At 40.7% G+C, this 18,374-nt stretch overlaps 1 long non-coding RNA gene across 1 annotated transcript in view; it reads left to right on the plus strand.

Annotated features, from left to right (window-relative positions):
• Positions 1 to 2,561: 2,561 nt before the first annotated feature.
• LOC143829498 (uncharacterized) overlaps positions 2,562 to 18,374 on the plus strand; it is a 78,887-nt gene continuing 63,074 nt past the window's right edge. Inside the window, exon 1 of the long non-coding RNA XR_013228173.1 lies at positions 2,562 to 2,604. This is a non-coding gene — a long non-coding RNA (uncharacterized LOC143829498). The remainder of the gene's footprint in view (positions 2,605 to 18,374) is intronic.

Here is an 18,374-nt window from a genome sequence, read left to right on the forward strand (position 1 = left end):
TATCATCAAACTATTCTATGAACTCTGAGAAAACAGTATAAAGCATGAACTCAGTATACAAAAGATGTGTATATTTGAAAATTACGAAGACCAGGAGGACTTTGTTTAAATCGAGTTTGACTTCAATCCTTCTTTTGTCAATGAAGTTATTGCTAAAGAGATTTTTATTTCTAACAATTGTAAATGGGGGGGAGGGAGTAAATGAAGTTCCTAGTTACATAGATCATATTCATTGTGGTTTAACCAGACAGATTAAAAGGCATTCTTTTGTTGGACAGTCTTAGAAAATTAATGAATGGTGAATGACTTTCCTTTGGGGATTTGGCAGAGAAATATTTTCTTGCTCTACAAATTATCCCACAATATTGTGTTCATTGTTCCCCCACTTCTCTCAACAATAAGAAATCCAGGGGATCCCCTTTAGGGCTTATATGGTGAATGTTGACTTCTAATCTTTAATGTTATACCATGAACCACCTTGTGTGTCATTTCTGTGACAGAAAGGGAAGTTGCAACAATGGATAAATACATATGCAAACATAGCATACTTGGAATAAACAGACACCTTTGGCAGCCAGGACAGTTGCTGTTGTTATATCAACTTTTCCAAAACATCTGTGCAGATTTGGACTTCTGACTCAGAATTCTCAGTCCTCTGTCTTTGTCTGCATCTATTATTCAAACTGTTGTTGCCTCTAGCTGTTTTTCTTTCCTAATGAACAAGCAAAGAGAATTTCTGGTTAGTAAAGGTAAAGGTAAAGGTATCCCCTGTGCAAGCACCGAGTCATGTCTGACCCTTGGGGTGACGCCCTCTAGCGTTTTCATGGCAGACTCAATACGGGGTGGTTTGCCAGTGCCTTCCCCAGTCATGACCGTTTACCCCCCAGCAAGCTGGGTACTCATTTTACCGACCTCGGAAGGATGGAAGGCTGAGTCAACCTTGAGCCGGCTGCTGGGATTGAACTCCCAGCCTTATGGGCAAAACTTTCAGACGGCTGCCTTACCACTCTGCGCCACAAGAGGCTCATCTACTCTTCTGGTTAGTAGGCGCTGTTAAAGGCCTTGTGTTGCTTTCCAAATAACTCATCAGATTTAGTCTTTTTGGGTGTTACTGTTATGTAGGCTGTTCACATGAGTGTCATTGAGTTGCAGACAGCTTATGGCGACCCCAGCAAAGAGCTTTCAAGCCAAGTTAGTAGCAGAGGTGATTTGCTATTGCCTTCCTCTGTAGAGTCTTCTTTGGCAGTCTCCTATCCAAGAACTGACAGTGCTTTCCATCTGAGTTCTGATGAGACTGGGCTATACTATAACATTCAGCTTTCCATCAAGAACCTATTAACTGCATAATAGAGGTCCAATGCTACCTGCAATTTCCCCAATTCATGCAACCATCATATTGCATGTGCAAAGAAACTCATGTGTTTATTATACATATACCACTATGACTACCAGAATGTTCATGGTTTGTGGCCACAAATACTAAAGCAGTATATCTACATTGTGAATAGCATATGTGCCTTATAGACATGGTTGATAGACGCCACATAGACTGCAATGTCAGAAAGGGTCTAGTGTTAGACAGAGACATAACAATACACCCAATCAAGCTACTTCAAATATCTAAACACTTACAAGAATATTTATTTCTAGGAACAAAGAAAATTCAAAGGATGCTAACTCAAAAGTCTATGCTGATCCAAATTTTCTAGTCAATTGTGAGTGCATGTGTATAGTTCACTGTGGGATGGTAGGTGAATTTCCTTCAGGCCAGGCTGGATTCTGGAGATGTTTGGTGGTGGTGAGGATCACTTGGGCATGAAATTTGGGTCACTGTGGGTGGGCAGGTAGTTGTGAGTTCCTGCATTGTGTAGGGGATTGGACTAGGTGACCCTGGAGGTCCTTTCCAACTCTATGATTTGATGTGAGAGATTGAAAAGAATGTAAAGGCTTTGTAGGGAAATCAACCATGTTGCTTTGTCAAAGCCAAAGGTTCAGGGGCACAGGATAAATGGGAAGGTAGGAAAAAGTGAAATATCAATAATGTGAACCAATATGACATAAAAGCCAACTATATTTGGCTGCTTTTGTGTTAGACTCTTGTACTAACTGACTGAGCTTTTATGATGGTAGCATGGAAAAGTTCTGTGGCTGAACAAATTAGTTTGCAGTTCAGCCTCTATGAGGACAGTGGTGTCAGTTTGGCTGGGATTGAACCCTCACACTAGGTTATGGCTGTGTAAAAGTAAGGCAATACACAGCACTCGTAGGAAAGCAATTGAAACAGTTCCCCTCTGTCCAGTTCAGGTCTCTGTGCCCCAAAGAGACAGGACTTGTAGGAAACAGAATTTGCTTTTACCCCTCCCAGGAGAAGAGCTTGCATGATGAGGAAGTTAAGAGTCAGGGTTCCCAGAAAGAAGGAGCCTAAGGGCAAAATGTGATTTAGAGAATGAAGTCTGATGGAAGGGCAGGTAGAGAGTAAGACTTGTGGGAAAAGGCAGCAGAGAAAGGCAAATGAAGCAAGCAAGGAGGAACTATGAAGAGACCTTACATCATTCAGGATGGGGAGAGAGAAAGGAGTGCCAAGGAAACTGGTAAAGAAACAGGGTGAGTAAAGAACTTAGGGGAGAGACAGTGGCCTGAAAAGCTGGGAGCTGAAAAAATGGAGATGCCCAAAAGAAAACAGGACTAACACATAATGCATAGAGGCAGAAGGGGCTGTGCATTTCTGGTAAGGAGGAAGTGAAGAAATAAACAAGCCAAGGGTACACAGGATAGCTAGGGGAGGTCTATACCTCAATGGAAGGCTAACTGGATGTGCAGATAAGAACATGGGAAAGCAACTTACATTCTGGGATCAATATTTCTCCATTTTTTGGCTGGTGTCTTTGGATGTGTGTTTCCCTGCCCCTGGTTAGTGTGGGGAAAGGGGATCTGTGTGGGGAAAGGGGTCACCACCAAGCTTCCACAGCAGCCGAGCAGTGGCTTGTGGCATTTGCTATGTGAACTGTGACCAGGGTTCTTATGGAGGCTGTGCGGCTGAAATTACTCCCAACCATGCAGGAGAAGAACCAAAGTGCCATGAATGGCTTGTTGTCCTTGTGTTAAATGAGTCAAAGAGAAAGCCATGGAGGCTGATCCAGACAGCTCAAGACAGGAGCTGAAGAGAGGGTACAGGTGCTTTTCATGCTCCCCTCCTTCCTCTTGATAGCCACTCACAATTGGTCTGAAATTGGGTTCATCGAAAATGCACAGGGGGAATTTTGCACCCCAAAATGACATTGTGCTTTATTTTAGTGGAGACTTGACAAATGCAAGGCTGCCATCTGGCTGCTTGTTTAACCTACTAAAGAATATCCACGTCACACACATACAATGCAGCAGTTCTTGAACTGTAGTTGGATTTTTGCTCTCCATAGTGATGACATCAGTTATTACTAAGTTGGGTTCATTTGTCTCCTTAGCAAATGTGTGTTCTATGAGCGGAGCTAGGGCTCCACAGCTTCTCTATTTAGTGATGACTGAAACAACTTCAAGATGTTCAAGTAGTAAATATAAATCTGAGAAAGTTTCAGTTCACGTGCATATGGTGTGATCAAATAGTGATGTCACTGGTTCTTCACACCAGTTAAACAAAGGGCACTTCAGCACATCGAAAAATTAGCATTATGCCAGCATAAAGACATAGCACTAAAAATTATCATGCCTCCGGCCATTCTTCACCTTCTTCCTGTCTCACTTCCGTCTGCTGCCTTTTTGTGCTTCTTACACTTCACATACCTGCTTGAAATGGCGGAAGAGAGTAATGCATTTTACACGCGACCCTTTTCGGCTTGTCAATCAAGCCAGGCAACCAGTCCCCTTTCTCAATGTTTTAAAGGGCCTGTGATGTCTACTAATATATTTTTATAAATTCAATCCTTTTCCATTGAAACACCTATGCATCTAATCATAGATGATTAGTGCTTTTTGAAAGCTACCACTTATGGAATCATGAGTCTTGAATCTTTTAAAAATTAATCTTTCCTGATTTGGGGGAGGGGGACTTTAGAGAGGCATGCTTTGTGTTTAAACTGTGGTAGAATTTGGAGGTGTGTGAACAGTTATTTGGCCTCAGAAGAGTTTGACAAATATGAGCATTTTCCATTAGAAGTAATCAAAATGTGTGGCCAGGTTCATGTTAAGATGAGCTCCAGTTACCTCCAGATAAGATCTTTCTGAAAAACACTGAAGGGAAGCCAAGAGCAAGAGTATGTACCTATCATGGAAGCACTGTTGACTACTGATTGGCTGTAGCTGTTGCTTCTTGAGAACTCAGTCAGTGAGGTCTCCTATGGCTCCTTCTCAGGCAATATGTAGATATTTTTCTTAATATGAATTTTGATTCAGATTTCTGTTTCACTTACTTGTATATATTTTTCTGTACTAAAAAAAGTAAGTTCTCAGTGGGAGATAGGAGCATTGGTCTAGAGAATATAGTTCACTCCCCCCCCCCAATATGTATGTGGAATAGAACTTAATTTTATACTATAAAATATTTCTATGCCATATTTTGACTATGAGATCTCCAAGAGGGTTTAGGAATAAAAAATAGTATACTAACAATGTGATACAATATTACAATTGTCTGTATTCAAAAGACAATTTAAAAAGAATCAGCAGACAGATAGCAAGATTAAATATTCCCAAATATGGGGGGGGGGACACACCAAACACTAATGAACCAGTATTCATATTTTTATTACTGTTTTCATGCCAAGAATTATTAAGAGGAAGCCATTATACATTCAATTATGCATGGTGCCAACCCAACCTAGCCCCCACTGGCACCCATGGTAACCCAGGGAACATGGAATGTTCTGCATTCCCTTACTGCAGGCTTTCTGGGATATTGTGCCAGGCTAGGGCTGGGATGGTGGCAGAGTCATGCACAATTGGGGCTGCCTGCTGCCGCCACCCTGGATTTCCTGCCCCATGCATAATCGGTCGCTAAGAAGATATCAAGAGTGAAAGGGAACCAGAAAAAGTATTCAAGAAGAACTGCAGTTTTTAGTTAAATCCCTTTTGAGTCACAGAAAGCCTGTGCTGAAAATAAAGGCTACATTGGCTGCAAGCATAACACTACAAGGTTTTTAATGGTAGAGCACAGCACATTATTTTGTCTTTAAAACGCTAAATTAAAACCTAGATTCTTTCCTAATCATCACGTGGCCACTTCCCAGAAAGGGGAAAAACCATTCATATCAGTGGAAAACTGGCCAGTTGGCAACCCTGCAAACAAACATGCAGACAGTATACATCTTAAGCACTGGGTTGCCTGAAGTAAATGAATTAAATAGGAAGAGGGTTACATTGACTTCTTTGATCTTGCCATGGCCCAAATCTGAACAAGGCACCCTCACACTGTTATCCTTTAGATAATGCTGGGAAGATCAGTTCACAAATCTTCCAAGGTCATTTGTGGTTTGGCCTACAATGATAGTGAAACAGTGTGGATTTTACACTCTGCTAAAAATTAACTTGTGCTGTGTGTACATTGCAAGATGACAATTTGGTATTCATTTCTTGGATAGCAGGCGGGCAGATTTTGGGGACTTGGATATTGGAAATGAAGACCACATCTCTATAATATACAGGAGCAGGGCACAGCATGGGGAGAGGGAGCTGTCTTCCGGCAGTCAGCAGACTGCCAGGCACTCCACTCCCAGATGCCTCCCTTGCAGCTGAAACACACACTTGGTCAGCAGGCAGCACATTGCACTCCAGCCATCTAGGAACTGTCCTGGGGGACAGCAGAGGCTGGATCACCAGGCCACCCCAGCCCTTACCCCCCCCCCCCCCGGTGCAGGCAGTCTGGTGTGCAGACCCAGACTGCCCAGCAAAACAGCTCTGTTTATGCCCAAGCTGCCAGCTGAGACAGAATAGAGAGAACGGCAAACAGGAGCACCACAACCCCGTGGGGGGGGGGGGCACAAGTCGATCCTACATACAGGAAGGGCAAGTGTGAAGTGTCACCACCAGCAGCCAGAAAGAAGTTGCTGAGCATGTAGCCCCCCTTGCTCGGCCCTCGCTGCCACACCCCAAATCGGGGATGGCCAGGCCAGACCAGACCCACTACCCTGGCCGTCTGGGCTGGTCTTTCTGGTGGCCAGGTGCTTCTTCTTCCTTTTGGCTCTGTCTGCTGCATGTCCAATTACGTGGCCCTGGTAAGTGCACGGCCAACCTTAGTAGAGGGGATCTGAGCATTTCTGCTTCAACCCTTGTGGGGGGAAATTATGCTCAGCCTAGGAAGAAAAATCCAATTTTTTAAACCCATAAAATGAATTTAACATGAGCCCTGAAAAGCTCAGAAAGTTGCCCTGGCCCTGGATTAGGATTCAGAGCTATATGTCAGCCATGATGTCTCCTTACAGGGAATTCTCCTAGCTGCATGTACATAACTGAAGTGGTGAAAAAGAATGGACTTCAGGAGGTAAATACTTCTAGGAATCTTTACACATCAATGCATATTGACAACTTACAACTGCAATTACCATCTGAAGGTGTTTTAAGTGTTGTTTGTATTGGACACTGCTGATAAGGTTTCTGTAGCACTATTGTCAAAGGTTACTGAACATTGTCTTCCAAGTCAAAGACTATAAAAATAAATAACCCATCAATCTTTCTTAACTAAACTGTTAAGGGAACATGCAAAAGTTTACTTGAAAAGTTCTGCCTTTTATGAGAATTTAACATGCTCCTAAATGTTTTTATACAAGTACATTGAGGCAGGTGATTTATATTTGCATCTGACTAACCAGCAGCTGCAGAACAAGTGCTCCTATAAAAAAGTCAATTTTACTCTCTCATACCATCTTTCCTGGCACTTAGCAGCCCATGAGCATGCCGTGCAGATGAATAATCATCATTTTGTCTTTCATGTAACACATTTTGCCAATGTCAAAAAAAGTCTCTGTGAGCAAAGACAGAAAGATGGCTTGATGCTTGGTCCTTTGGGATAAGGAAGCTGCAGTAGTCTGAGGTCCTCTGAGCTACTTAGAAGGAAGATAGAAGTTTGCCCTAACAATGTATACAGAGAGTGTCTCACAAGGACTACTTTGATACTATCCAGAGATTAAATTGATCCTGTTGATCTGGCTTGTTTTCTAAAAAATCTCTTCTCTGGCCAGAGTTTGGTAGTGGCCTATGGGATAAAGGATAGTCCAAACTTATTTGCATTTTAAAGTCTGTGACCATCTTGGCAACTGATGCTTGCGAGTAACATTTGTACCCTGTGTCCCAGTGAAATCATATGAAGCTTTTAGGGACAGTTGCTCCACACACATATAGCACTGATCGGACCAGCAAATGTAGATGTTTGAAGTTGAACATTACTTCCCACGCATGTTTTGCCAGCACAGGAAAGAGATTTTTAACGACAACCATAAGTGGATAAGTACTATGTAACTTCAATAACAGCTTTTCTGTATTCGCTGATAGCTTTTTGGTATTCATCCACAAAGACATGTCATATGGATTGTAATTTAACGTTTTGGCTCTTTTCCATGAATTTACGGAGATCTGCATTCTGAAGTACAATCTTCTTGATGTCTGCTTATGCATCCTATGCTTCCTGTTAATGGCAAAATATTTTGTGAAAGTGAGCTTGCATCCCCCTTCTTGTATATTCAGAGGTACGCTTGTGATTGGAAGTCCTTCCATGTGCCTTTTCTTGGTCCACCTCTGACTGGAAGACTAGGGGGCTTTCCGCACCGGGATCCTTATAGCAAATTGTTTGCTGAACGAAAAATTGCCATTTAAAATAGTGGAATTCGTCATTATGCATACCTGACTTTGTAGTGGAATCCAGTTGCGTTTCTATCGTTTCCCAAAGGCTTCCGGTCTCAGCAAAAATTGCTAGAAAGGAAGCGCTATTGCCAAGCTCATCCCGCCCCTGGCCGTCAAGCAGCCAATGGGCAGCCGTTAGCATGCTCCCAAACAGCCCCTTTCCCTTTAAGAAAGGTTTTTTTTTTAAAACACACCCATTGCAACGAATCTGTGTTGATTCACTGTGTTGATTCACTTATCTGTGTTTGAGCTGTCGTTTCATCGTTGCCACGCTCCTCCCGAGTAAAAAAAAATCCCCCCCCCTCACGGGCCCGATTTTCGGCCGAAAACAGTGTAAAAAATAAAGGGAAAATACATCAGCAAACGGGCTTCTCTGTGCTTAGTGACTAAACAGCTCTGGGGAGGGACTGAAGCCGGGGAAGCCTCTAAACAGAGACTCGCTGGTGGGTTGAGCCCCGCTCGCTCGGAGAAAAAAAAATGGCTATCGCTTTGCCGGAAGATCAGAGGAGAGAGCCAGGGGGAGGGACTTTGTAGAAACCACAACAATGGTAACGCACAGAACTTTCCCGCTAGTGTTGCAGATTGGTTGCAGGAGTGTAGTGCTTTCCAGAGGGTGAATCCACTTTTGGGGATTTCCCTGAAAGCGCTATAAGGAAGCGCTTTTTGCGGATCGGTTTCAGGTGTGTGGCAGATTGTCAACGACGTTGTGCATAATGGCAAATCAGTAGCGTTTTCAATTGGCAACCATTGTGCGATTTTGAAGGCGTGTGAAAAGCCCCTAGTAGTCGGTTCTCTTGTGTTCCAGGCTTACATGAACACTTTGTTAGTTGTGAAATTGTGTCCTACCCATTGCGACCCCATGGACAATGATCCTTCTACCCTATCAACATTTTCATGGCGAAAGGTGTTCAATCCTTTTGGAAACACAGATGTATTTAATTGGAATTAGGAATTGGGAAACGAATAGAAGGGATTAGTTTGCTGATCTCCTGTCCTGTGACATGAAGCAGTGACAGGTAGCTAAACAACAATGGAAAAAAGAAATAATGATATGGATTCCCAATTGCATTATCACTAATACGTACACAGATTTTTCAGAAGACATCATTAAATGGCCATACTGGGCTGGGGAGGTGAGGGTTATATCTACTGAAATGCCACCTTCCACTCAATTGTAAATGTTGTGCACAATTTTAGGAGCCCTGTCCCCTGCATTTTGTCACTGCAGGTGTTGCGGCCTCTTGCCAGTAGTGGATCCTTTGCACATGGCCTGGAGGACTCAAAGGGAGCCAGTGTGCCAACTGTGGTCCAGGAATTCTAGGAGCACAGCATCCTTACTGTGGGAGTGGCCAGTCCTTCTCACTGCTGGCTTCACTGTATTCATTGCCACCAAGAGGCAATGGCTGGCCTTGCCAGTGAATGTGAGGAAGGGCGGTTTATCAGTGTCCACAGGGACAGCTTCCTTTATTTTTATTAATGTATGGGAAAAGAGAGCACAAGCAGTGACTTGCTAAGTTATTATTGCTTGCTTAACCTAATAATGACCCTTTCTTCCTTCTTATTGAAATCTCAAAGTTATGCATTGGCATTAACCCCAATAGTCAGGTAGCCAGTGGCTAACGTGCAAGTGCTATCTAGAGAACTGCTTGAACAAGGACTGGGGTAGAATTTGTGTGTGCAGGTGGGGGAAATCAGTTCCCTGTTTTCAGGATCAGCCGCATGACCAAATGAAGGTCAAACACAGACTAATTGCAACATTCTATTTAGTGCATGACTAATTGGGAATTTTGAACAGGAAATGTGGAAACATGAAGGGGAATGTGTGCTTGTAGAACTGGTGAGTGCATTTTATGTGTGAGAGGTGAAAGCCAGGGATTGTATGAATCAGGAAGTGTGGGTTAAGCTACTAGAATCCAACCCAGCTCATTTGTGTTATCCACCTACAGTAAATCCACACACTACAAATTTTCTTACTACAGTGGAGGCTAACAATATGTTGTGCATCAACAATGATGCTCTAGGTTTGATTGGTTAATTGCCATCACTACACATGTGCCACTTAAGTAGATTCATAGAAAGGGAAAGCCCTTAGTTGAAATCCAGGTACATAATTTCCAAAATTTCTCTGGAAAATGATATATGACAAGAATTCTCAACTTCTGAGGCAGCTTGTGCTTTCTTATCAAAGTCAGAGGGAAATCTAGAATGAAAATATGAGATTTTGTCCCTCTGTAATTTCTTTTTCTGAAGAGAAATTTGAAATGTGAGATGACAAATGTTATGGTCAACATGGTTGCCAAGGGACATGAAAAGAGGATACAACTTCCTGAAGTGGTCATTGGTTTTCAGGAAAAGAAACCTTGCATTCTCATTTGCCACCCTCTGTCCTTTTTAGATCTTGCATCATAGCAAACTTTTCAGCAGCTGTAGGCAAGGGAAAGAAAAGTAGATATAATTAGCACATACCATCATCACTAATGAGTACATAACCTGTCTTAGAAATTTATAGGTCATAAAGATTATTTTGATTGTGCCTCAGTTGAAATACCCTAGTGAGGACACATTATAAATTCCAAAGTCACCTTCTCTCAGGTGACTGCAATCTCTTCTGGTAAGTAATTTTAAAAGGAGCCATTTCATATAGAAACCAGCAAATCCTTAGTCACAAATCCCACAGCAATGATAAACTACTGATTGTGTTTACTGGTGGCTAAGATCTGACAAAATGGCTTGTTCATAATTTTACAAAGAATAAAAATGCCTCCATTTTGAAATGACTAGTTGTTTATCTTCATCTTAAAATCAAGTCAAAAACATATTTATTTTCTATCTGACTTATTGTTGGATGAAGGTCATAGAATACACTTAGGAATAACCTAGTAATTATGTTAACATTTGATTGCGCATCATCAGAGCTTTCTAACTCCTGAAAGAGTCTTCTCATTTCCAATATATGCTCATCAGAAGAGTCTCTTTCTTGATAATGCATGCTGTACAGTCTGGCGGAGTAAGTTCATCCTTCTGTCGTGACAGTGATGCTGAACATATTGTTATGAGGAGTTCAACGGTATGTCTTGTCCTCTCACATTCTACATATATTTTGCTTTTCCTTATTTTGCTGATTCATGATGCTATGTAGTATCTTAAGTTAAAAACATGTTTAACAAATTATTTGTAATTTGGGAGGATTTACGGGCATAGAACATTAAGGATGGTCCAAGTTGAATTGGATTCACCTGCTTTTATCTTTGCTAATAACAAAGGAAAAAAGAATCTGTCCAATGGCTTAATCAGAGTATAAAAGTCGGTTATCTCTTTATTTCCACCTGGACTCTGCCAAAACAGTCTCTAGATTATTCTCCATTTTCAGTGCTTTCATCAGTGGCAAAATGAGTCCTCCACAAAGTTGTTATTAATAAATTCAATATATTCACTGAAAGTGCTGTCGTTTTCGACAATCACTTGAAAATATAATTAAGGGAAAAATGCTCCCTTGGTGTGGAGAGTCAAGACCTTGACTTTTGCTTATATATTCCCACTGTCCTGATGGGCAGTTCATAGTCTGAGGAAGAGTGCTTGCATTCGAAAGCTCACACCTTGAATAAATCTTTGTTGGTCTTAAAGGTGTTACTGGAGTCTGATTTTATTGGGTCAAAAGCTGTATGATTAAGTGGATGCAAAATTTTAACCATAATGTATCTTCAGAAGAATGAGAACAACTATGGGTTCAAAATGTTAAGCTTACTCAATGTCAATTGTTGACCATGTGAATAGTTATGCAATATGATTAAAATGGCAACTATAACAATCTAATGTCTAAATTGATTTTATTGTATTTGTTATGCTCATTCTTTTATCTTAATATGAAAATAAAAATGTTTAAAATATTATCAGATTTTCCAAATGGTTGAAACTGTCCTAAATCTTCAAATTAGTTAACACTCTCCAATTTCTTCCAATGTACTTAAAAGATTTCCTCCATTATTGTTCCAAAAATTGAACTAACGACTCCATAGTCATATCTTCAGCTAGCTGTTGTATATTTTCCTGTCCCTCAATCCAAGATCCTAATATTACTTTTGCTTCTACTAAATAAAATTTCTCACTATTGCCTTCCATCAACAGTTCCTTATAATACACTTGTAATCCTACAACTTTCTCACTAATCTTGCTTTACTTACCAACCTGTTAACCACATCTTCCTCTTCAGTCTTGCTTTTCTTACTTTTCTTTCCCAACAAATACAATCTCTTATCTGATATCTGTTTATTTGTCTTAGTAGCCAACTCCTTACTTATCAATACATTGCTATTACTCTGAACTCTATATTCCATCTCCAATTCCTTTAACTTATAACCTCTGCAGGAGTCCAACACCTTAGATTGCCCTCACTTGGGCTCAATTTTCCCCTTAACCACTTCAATTATTTCTTTTTTTTTCTTTCTACAGAATGCCTAAACCTTCTATGCTGTAATAGTCCACACTTCATTATAAACTGCAACTCACAATCCAAAAGTACCTTTTACCTTTCCGATATCCTTACTTTTACATGTACCTTGATGAATCAACACAAACTGAACTTTTCCACTTCTATACTCACAAGACCTACACTTATACATCATTGCTTCACCTTCATGTACTCCTTTAAGATGGTTTTCTAAAGCACTAAATTTGCCAAAATGTCCTTTACAAAGCAGGCATGCCGGAAATGCTTCACGAAACCCAGGAGCCAACCAGACTGAAGATCGCGGACCAGACAGTTGTCCGATGTCATCCAGCACTGTCTGACATCCCCTGTTGATTTCAATTGAATACACTTTACTCCAGTTTAGATTAAATACTTCTGAATCTGGCTGATTATTTATTACAAGCAGAGACGACCCGTCAGAATGAAATTTCCAAGCTGCCGATGGCAAAAAGCTTTATTCAGAACGAGTTTCTAGGTATAAAACCTCATTTTCATATTTTACTTTATTTATTACAGCATTTTTGCTGTTATTCTCCCAAGGGTTCCACAATGGCATACATAACTTTCCAAACAAAAGTATTATACTAATATACTAAAATAGTCTAAACAAATCAATTAGCATTGACCTAATTTTGGCACATGCCTCTTGGGCTCACATCACTAGCCACACCCAGCTATTATACCTGGAAGAGGGAAACACAGCTGGCTAGATGTTCCTCAGCAGCAATTCCCTGGCCTTGTTTAGTTGTGTTGACAGCAACTCTTTACTGTTTTATGGTCCACAATAGTTTTAAATGAATATATAAAAGTTCCTGTATTTGGAAATGTTAGAAGCTATGTTTTGTACTAGCAGGCCCAAGGACTGTCATTTGCCACCTGCAATATTTGTACGTCACAGGTTGTAAGCTTTCATTCACGGAAGGCCGGTTTATGTAGCATGCCAACTAATGGCATTCTAGTTACAGTACTACTCTCCAGCCTGCACACTTCACCTATTGGCCTCTATTTTCAGGTGGAAGTTAAACTATAACTCAAAATACCACATGGAGTTGAGTACAGCTTGGGCCTGCGGCTGTCTTTAGCTTTTTCTCAGTTTAAGGAAGGAGGTAAAACAATTTTGAGCAGTAAAACTATTTCTAAGAAAGCTTGGTGTTGCGAGCAAAGAGGGAAAGTGTTTTGGGGTTGGTTGGTGAGTGACACCTACCTTTTCCAATTATCAAACTGACTTCTTCCCTCACACTTCAAGTCCATAGATACATTTTGTTTCTACTTATACATCAGTGAAGCATTGAATAGTTTAGGTAGTATCATAAATCTTCAGAAAAAAAATACCTTCTGTGTAAATTAATACCATGAACCTTAGTGAGGAATTTCTTCTTAGGACCTTTACATTATCTAAGCAAATGCACTATAAAATATGGACTTCATGTATAGGTCTGGTCCATATGGTATCTTTGTGTCATGAAAAGATCAGAGAGATGTCACTTGGAGCTATTTGGAGGAAGGGCAGGATAAAAGCTTGAGGGACATCTTAGGCTCCCATTGGCCTAAGATGACCAAATGACCTCTTTCTCAGCCCAACCTATTTCAAAAAGTTGTTCAGAGAAAATGTGGGAAAGGAAGAGGGACATTATTCTGAACTTCCTAGAGGAAGAGTGAAATTAAAATATGTATGGGATAAATAAAAAAAATTGTTCCTCCTAGTAGGACACCACTATCCCTGGGCATAGTAGAAGTGGGAGAGTCTGTCAGGACCATTGATCTAATTCTATATGATAATTTATGAAAGGGAAGGCATATTGGTTTTAAGAATTTTTCAAAATGTGATTTTATGAAGAATTCGTCCCCCCTTCCTTTATCCACCAAAAGCTTCATGATACACCAGTCTTGATCAGTCAATACTTGTTTAGTCATTTATCACCCAACAGACAAAAGGAATAAAACATATTTTGCAACTGCTGGGCCGATAGCACACGGGGAGGAAAGGCTGGGCTGGCAGTGGCATGGCAGCAGGGCTAATCCCCGCTTATGCATCACATCGCCACCAGCTTGCCCCCCCCCCCAGTCTTGGATTGCTTTAGGGCCTCAGTTGGCCCACAGCAAGGGAATGCTGATTTTTCAGCATTCCCTTTTTTGATGTGGCCAATATTGGCGGCCAGGTCGAGCCAGGCCCACGCACACAGGAAAAGCTGGGTCTGGAAGGTCTGGCTCCTCCCTGTGCTACAGTGGCCAGGAGGGGACCAAGCACGCCCCACTTGGCTCCATGCCATTTCATGGTACTGAGGGGTCAATTGGGGTCATGTTTTGCTATTTTGCAGGAAGGTTGCTCTCATTCTGTCTTCATGGCTTTCTCCCTTTCTCCCTTCTTTGTGTCCATCCACCCACCCCGCTAGTGCCCACTGTATTTTTTCTACAGTGGGCTTACTTTTTAGTATTGAGAATATTTTAGTTATCTCTGCATACCAACTCTTTTCTGACAGAACAGAGCAGTATCGTTAACACAAAGCAAAATTGGAATATTGCAATTGGCCAAACAGGGTGGATGACAAACCTAATTAAAGAAAGTCAAAAGATCATTCTTACATAGGTTGACCAAAAATGTGACCAAAAAGCATCCTGCCCAACCTCTTTATTGAAGTTAAATGGCCATAACCACAGTGAACCTGAGCTGTAAGTGCTGCAGGAAGTTGCTAGATGAGTCACAGCAGCTTTTATCAGTTGTGGTGTGTTTCAGCTTTTCCCAGAGTCTCGTTCTAAGGATGGTATCAAAAGTTTCTTTCAGATCAATAAACTCTACATAAAGAGAGCCATTTGGGAAATGCATGTAATTTTCTATCAAATGATATAGAACTAGAGAACGGCCCAAAGCTGAACTACTTTGGGTAGTACTAGCTTTCCTGAGTGGAGGTTGTGGATCAAACTTTCAGCTGGAGAAAGGGTCACCTCAGGTCAATCTGGAAGAGGGTGAAGTGGTTCAAATATTTCAGGAGTAAAAAGTTCCCTAGGAATAGCAAACAAGATTTTAAAGTATGACTTCCAAACTTCTGAATGAATAAAGGAATTATGCCATGCATTCTATTGCCCATATTGATCATTTTAAAGTATAGATATAAAGAATAGAACAGAAAAAACATTAGAATACATTATCCACCTTAATATATATATACTAATACATTTTTGGAACTACCTATTCACAAAGTACAGGTAAGATTGCTAATGTTTCTGGAATTTTTCTGGAGGTCTTCTATTTATTAAACGTCAGCTAGTTCACTGACTGGAGGCCTAGTCTACAGAAGTCTGAGGAATTACTTATTTTCCTAGACAAAATAAAACAAAAAGAAATCCAATAACTGATTAAAATAAACTAAGTTAATTATAAATCTTTAAAGCTCTGTTATAATTCTAAATATTACTCCCTATCTAAGGGAGGGATAACTAAATTGTAGTTAGCATGAGAAGAGCTGACTAAATGACTAGCAGAAAGAGGCAGCCTTACTAGATAAGTAATTTAACTTTTGCTATTTTTAAGAGGGTATTGTTGCATATGCCCCCCCCCCCATAGTATGGCAGGGCCTCCCCAACTTGGAGCAGTGCTGTGGGCTTGCACCAGGCATTTTTGCTATTTAAATGGACTCCGGGGAATGGTAGAAGCCAGAAAGGCCTGGAGGATCATTGTCCATGGGGTCATGATGGGTTGGACACGACTTTGCACCTGACAACAACAACAAAGAGGGTGTTGTCGTCGGGGAGGCTCTGCTGTGCTGCGGCATGGTATGGAGCACTAAAAAGATTGATTTTGGGCGGCGGGGGGGGGGGAGGAAGTTCAAACATGACAGAATGATCCTTGAAGCTTGTGCCACAAGGGAGTTTGTACCATGTGACAATGACTGGCAAGCCAAAAAAAGAAAAAAATACCAGTGTAAAGTTTCCACTTCCTGTCCATTGGCTGCCTCTTACAGGAACACAAATCTGGGGTGGACAGGGGGTCAAGCGGGCCAAAGGCTCCCATGCAGTTTTGGGGGAAATTGGAGTAACTAGCCCTGGACCAAAAACAAGGTGGCAGCACAGCATAACGCCTCCCATGCATTAGAGGTTTAGGAGATGATTGTGCTGAAATGAAAATAACACTTGATTGTATAACAATATGGGGATAGTGGCTTTGAGAATCTTCATAATTATATTTTTCAAATGTAGACTTAAAATTAATTAAAGAGACAGGAAGTGAATGTTCCTTAGGTGTAAATATTAATGGGCCATATTTCTCAGTATGTGTAAATGTATCAGTCCATGATTAGACTGCAGTGGAGCTAGACAGATTCACATAATTGAGAATGTGGCAAATACGTTTTGAGGGAAGGGGAGGAGTAAAGTCAGCCAAAATGTTTATTTAATGTTGGCCATTAGAAGCTATAAAACTAGCATTCCACCCGTATTTTCCTACATATGTAAGTCTCAGATTAACATTTGTACTTTATTCATAGAACTATGTGTGAAGGCTTCTCTGATAACCTCTAGTACTTAAAATTTACTTCTCTTGATGATTTAAAACATAGCTGCTGCCTTTAAAAAATATATTATTATTATTATTTCAAATAAATGCACCCAGATAACAAATATTAGATTTATGGATGATATTGACATGACTGAGCTGCTGAGTTGGCCTTCAAAACAGATTTCCTTCTCAGGCAATTTCATGACTTTACCCAAACAGGTTGATGATGATGATGAAGAAGAAGAGGTTCTTATATGGTTGATGGAATTCCAGCCTTTTCTTCCAGGCTGCTGAATCCCTGGCTGTCTGATTCATAGCCCAGCACAGCCAAAATGAGCTGGTTTCAAATAATTTATTTACACTAATGTTACAGGAAATATCAGCTGAATGGCAAGTGAGGAAGACTTGATCAAAGTTTGATGATGCTAGAGAAATGATATAATAGTAATTCTCTTAGGGAATCTGGATGGATTAAGTTTATCTGGCAGACAATTCTTAGGACCCTCATAAAATAATGGTAATTTCCCAGGCAAAATCTTAGCAGTTATAATAGTATACAACCAAGGCACAGATGTAGCATGTGGCATTCTATAAGCCCATTAAAAAAGGGGGGATAGGAAAATTGTGGGGCCATTATTTGACCATATTCAATGAATTTGGGATGTTTTGTAAACTCCAATACGGGTGCTTGAAGAAACTCAAGCATAACTTACAATTTAACTAACAGATGTCATTCGCTGAAAAGCTATCTTTATCATTTTCCTTTTAATGACATACCCACTTAGAACCAATATCTTATGAAAAGGAAAGTACAGTGTTCTGTCTTACCTGATCAAGTTTCCCAGCTCTGATTAGAACTGGCATCTGCTAATCAATCAAGCCAAGTTTTACAGTACAAGCTTAAGCATCCACATTGAAGTCTTACTGGTGTTAATGGGACTTACTCCCTGGGAAGTGTTCTTCAAAGTAGATTGCAGCCCCAACTGATTATTGATTAACGCATGCAAAAAACAGCGCCTCAGGTGGTAATCTTATCAAAGGTGAGTAGAGAGGAGAGAAAGCATGATGCAAGACAGGGAGCTTGAGATGAATTTATTTATTTATTTATTTATTTGATTTGTATGACCGCCGCTCTCGGAAACCGGCTCGCGGCGGTTCACAATGTGATATAGGTTGATATTTAAAATGTGCCCAAAGCATGAGTTGACCCTTGATAAAGTTCACTTCTAGGGTGTGGTGAAAGCTGTTTTAATTACCTAACCCTGACCTGTGTGTTGTAGTGAGCCTACTTTACAACATGAGATTGCAGTGGATGACATGGGCCTTTCCAACACTGTTTCAGAGAATTTCTACATCTCATATTCCTTAGGTTATAGCACCACCTATTGTTGTCTTGTTTAAGTATATTCTATTGAGAATCTTAAAGCAATGCACTCAACCAGTAATAACAGACTCTCCTCAGCATGGGATGACAACACAATTTCAGGGTAGCTATTACAAATACAGATAGAAAGAATGAAACTGGCTTAGTGCATATCCTTAGGTTTATAGTGCCATCTGGGGATATCAGTCTCTATGAGTTTTTTCTTT

This window comes from Paroedura picta, chromosome 2, assembly GCF_049243985.1.
Source record: "Paroedura picta isolate Pp20150507F chromosome 2, Ppicta_v3.0, whole genome shotgun sequence".
NCBI classification, from domain to species: domain Eukaryota; kingdom Metazoa; phylum Chordata; class Lepidosauria; order Squamata; family Gekkonidae; genus Paroedura; species Paroedura picta.